Below are 4,285 nucleotides of genomic sequence, written 5' to 3'. Positions count from 1 at the left end.
GCCCGATGTGGGGCTCGATCCCAGGAGATCATGACCTGAGCGGAAGCCAGAGGATTAACCCGCTGAGCCACCCAGGCCTCCCGAGGCAACTTGTTTCAACTCCCCTTCGCAGGTGAGAGATTTGGCGCCCCAGGATGTTAAGTTCACCCAAGTTAGCATGCTTACAGAGGATTGGAGCTGGACCCCAGGACCTTCTGACTCCCAAACCAGTACTGTTAAGCTGGGGATTGAAGGAGAAGCTCTAATGTGGGCCAACCTTTGTTGAGGCTAGCAACCAGAATTTGCATCTGCATTTCTTTAATTAGAACATGTTGTATTTCCAATTATAAAATTAATTCTGGTCTAATGTAGGTATTTCAGAAAATACTAAAATATAGGAAGGAAAGCAAATCAACCCTATTCCTACCACCCAGAGGTAATAATGAAGATCTTGATGTAGTTCCCCCACTCTTTTTTCTATACCCACATGTAAAGGCAGTTCGCATAAGGCGAATAATCCCAAGCACACCATTCCGTATCAGGAGATAGGAAGGGTCTGGCAGATGCAATTCATGAACCCCTTGCTGAGGCTGGACCCCCCAGGTGCCCCCAGCTTCAACAAACCCAGATGACAGTTACCCTACCACTAGTCCAATAGAAACCTTACCAGGTTGGGGATTTGTGCATTTCACCCAGTTACCATTGGACAAACCCTGCTCTGATGCTTTCCCTTCTCCCACTGTTCCTGTGTCTTTTAGAAGACCAAATCATTCCTTTGCCTGGAGTACAGAGACTACAGATGTCACACACACCTTCCAGGCTGCCCAACCCCATCAGGAACAAAGCATTCCCAGAGTGAAGTCCCCAGGAGGACCGAGGCAGTGCTACGGCTTAAAGGTGCAAGCAATCTGGGTTCAAATCTGTGCTCTGTCTCAAGCAGCTGTCACCTCTCTGAGTCTGTTTCACATCTATAACATGGGACAGAAAGAACACCAACCCTCTGGAGTCGTGAGGCTTACACAAGACGAAGACCAGTAAATACTCAACTCATAGCAGCTATTGCTTTTCATTAGCGAGGAGAAGTGATCTGAATAACACTAATACTGATTGTCAACAACTGTTGAGTCCTTGCAAAGTGCAGGCACAATTCCCATTAATTCCTAACAACAACTTCAGGTGATCGGTATTAGGACTTAGTCCATTGAGAGATGGGGAAACTGAGGCCCAGAGAGATGAAATCCTCTGTCAGAGGGTACATAGTAAGCTCACAGTAGAGGTTGGGTTAGATCCCAGCTTTTCTGGCCCCTGCGGCCCAATCACCAGCACAATTCCAAATGGCAGACTTGGTACCTTTCCCATGTCCTCCTTGTCCCTCCCCAGCTCAGAACCCTCTTGCTCTGTCTGGAGGACAAACCTCCTCCTGGGAGTGATCTGAGTGATCTAGGGACTGACACCTGGCTATGGAGCCCCCTGCAAGGTGCTGGGGATCTGAGAACAGAGCTATTAATCTCCAGCAGCCAACGCCAATCCCCAGCGCCCCCTCAGGCATAGGCACTGGGCTCATGGAGAAATGGAAAAAGCCCCAGGCTGGGACTCAAGCAGGTGAAGTTCAAATGTTAGGCAAGTGTCCTGGATTGGTCACTCCCCATTTTCATCAGCCACAAAAGGACGAATAATGTTTTCCCTGCCTACTTCCTAGGGTTGTTGGGAAAATTATGGATTGGAAAACACCTTGAGGATAGAACCATGTATAAATACACAGCTGTGATGTTAGAGTCATCACAGGCATCACCATACAAGCAGTACAACAGAGCATCGTGACATTCTGTAGCCGTGGAAACTGCGGGCTCTGGAGACAGGATTGTTTTCCCCCATATAATATCCACCATGTGGAGGGAGGGGGCTGATTCTGCTTTTTCTTCCCTTGCCTAATTCTTGGGGTTGCCAGGGCACCATCCAAACACTGTGTAACCCCCTTGCTGGTCTCTGAAACCAAGAGATTGAGATTCGCTATAGAGAGTAAGGAGTAGGGGCTCCTGGGTGGCTCAGTGGGTTAAGCCTCTGCCTTCAGCTCAGGTCATGATCTCAAGGTCCTGGGATTGGGCTCACTGCTGGCCAGGGAGCCTGCTTCCCCCTCTCTCTGCCTGCCTCTCTGCCTTCTTGTGATCTGTCTGTCAAATAAATAAATTTTTTTAAAGATTTTATTTATTTATTTGTCAGAGAGAGAGGGAGAGCACACAAGCAGGCAGAGGCAGAGAGAGAAGCAGGCTCCCTGCCGAGCAAGGAGCCCGATGCGGGACTCGATCCCAGGACCTTGGGATCATGACCTGAGCCGAAGGCAGTGGCTTAACCAACTGAGACACATAGGTGTCCTGAAATAAATACATAAAATCTTAAAAAAAAAAAAAAAGTAAGGAGTAAAGTTTTAGGATTTTTGTCTAAACCGCACACACAGTCAGTTCGGGCAGAATGAGACAGTCCATTTCCTCTAGGCCTGATCATTGGAAAAACTCTAATTTTTGCTAAGGTCCTGCTCTGAGCGGGTCCTTGGCCTGGCCCTCTTTTGGGTATCAGGTTTCTGAGCCTCTTCCTCTCTCTGCTCTTGCTACTTCAGCACAGAATCTTACTGTTTCTTGGCCCAAGTCTGCTGCAGGACTCATGGAGGAGAGTGAAGAAACAAAGCCATCTTTGAAATCAATTATAAAGACCAAAACAATGATGTAAGAGAGCTTCTGTGAGTAAGATGATGTAACACCTCCAAGCTACGTTCATAGAACAAGTCACTAACCAGTACATCCCTGTCTTTGAACCACAGCGTCCTAAAATAGTATTTGCTGTAATTTCCTGAGTAGCTGGTATAAATGGAAAGAGTGTTAGAGTAGTGAGTGAGCTGTGTTGGGTGGTAACTAACTCCCCTTTGATGGTAGTTTTCTTTTTCTTTTTTAATGTCGTTTATTTTTTTTATTTGACAGAGAGAGAACACAAGCAGGGGGAGCATCAGAGCGAGAGGGAGAAGCAGGCTCCCTGAGAAGCCGGAAGCCCAACACTGGGGCTTGGTGTGGGGAGTCCCGGCTCATGACCTGAGCCAAAGGAGTCTGCCAGGAATCTCTCTCTGCTCCCCAGCCCCTCCATTCAGAATCCTCCTGTGATTTCCCCCCCACACACACCCCCCCCGCCCCGCCCCAGCCCCACCCCTCTGATGGGGGCTGGTCTGCCATGCAGAATCCCAGAGTCCAAGGGCTGTGTCTTTCAACCATTCCTCTGTCCCTGGCACTCACTCAAGACAGCGCTCTGCACACAGTAGGCTGTGTTAGTCTGCTTGGGCTTCTGTAACAAAAACACTGAAGACTGGGTGGCCTATAAGCAACGGAAATTTATTTCCCACAGTATAGGGGGCCGGGAAATGCAAGACCAAGGTGCCAACGGATTCAGTGTCTGGTGAGAGTGCACCTCCTGGTTTGCAGACAGCCATTTTCTTGCTGTGTCCTCTTAGGGTGGACAGGGCTGAGGGATTTCTCTTTGGGTCTCATTTGTAAGGGCAAGGATCCTATTCATAGGACTTCCACCCAGGTAACCTATTCACCTTCCCAAGGCCTCACCTCCTCCTACTATCACCTTACGGGTGAGGTTTTAATGTACGAATTCTGGAGGGACACATTCGGTCTAGAGCACAGGTGCTCTGAAAGAAATGAATGAATTAATAAAACTGTCCAGTATTGCCACAGATATATACAGGTGAAAAGAAAATCTGGTGTGATCCGGAGAGTTCACTCATTAAAAATTCAGTAAAAGAGGAAAAGGTATGTAAAAGTAGAAGAATGTGTACTGCAGTACCTTTTAATGGCAGAACGCCAGAAAGAATCCAAATGCCCAACAAGCGAGAGAACAGAGGGACCAATTCCAGTATATTCTTAAAGCGAAAGTACCACACGGCCGTGAAAAGTAATGAACTAGAACTCTATGCATCAGCTTGGATAAATCTCAGAAATTAGAGCATTGAGTAAAAAAGCCAAAAAGCTGGCTGCAAGATAATAAATAAGCTAATTGCAAAAGGACACATACATAATACTAGTTAATAAAATTCAGAACTATGGAAAACAATTCAGTATATTTTTATGAGCACCTACATGTACAGTAAAAGCAGAGAAACTGTGAATACCAAGTTCAGGAGAGAGTTTATGGCTGTGGGGGGAGAAAGGGGGCAGCAAAGATCCCAGAGCACTTTCATTGTGTCTTTAATGTTCTACTTCTGATGCCGTTTGGTGGATACGTAGAAGTTTTATTGTTTTTTTGGATTTTCTATTGT

At 46.9% G+C, this 4,285-nt stretch overlaps 1 long non-coding RNA gene across 1 annotated transcript; it reads left to right on the top strand.

Moving 5' to 3' along the window:
- Window positions 1–1,854: 1,854 nt before the first annotated feature.
- LOC309857740 lies at window positions 1,855–3,765 on the top strand. The gene is made up of 3 exons (XR_014307886.1): window positions 1,855–1,998; window positions 2,594–2,699; window positions 2,952–3,765. It is a non-coding gene; the product is annotated as an uncharacterized lncRNA (long non-coding RNA).
- The last annotated feature ends 520 nt before the right edge of the window (window positions 3,766–4,285 follow it).

Source organism: Mustela nivalis, assembly GCF_964662115.1.
Source record: "Mustela nivalis genome assembly, contig: HAP1_SCAFFOLD_1161, whole genome shotgun sequence".
Lineage (NCBI taxonomy): Eukaryota > Metazoa > Chordata > Mammalia > Carnivora > Mustelidae > Mustela > Mustela nivalis.
Note: the sequence above shows the minus strand (reverse complement) of the source record. Positions and strands in the feature narration are given on the sequence as shown.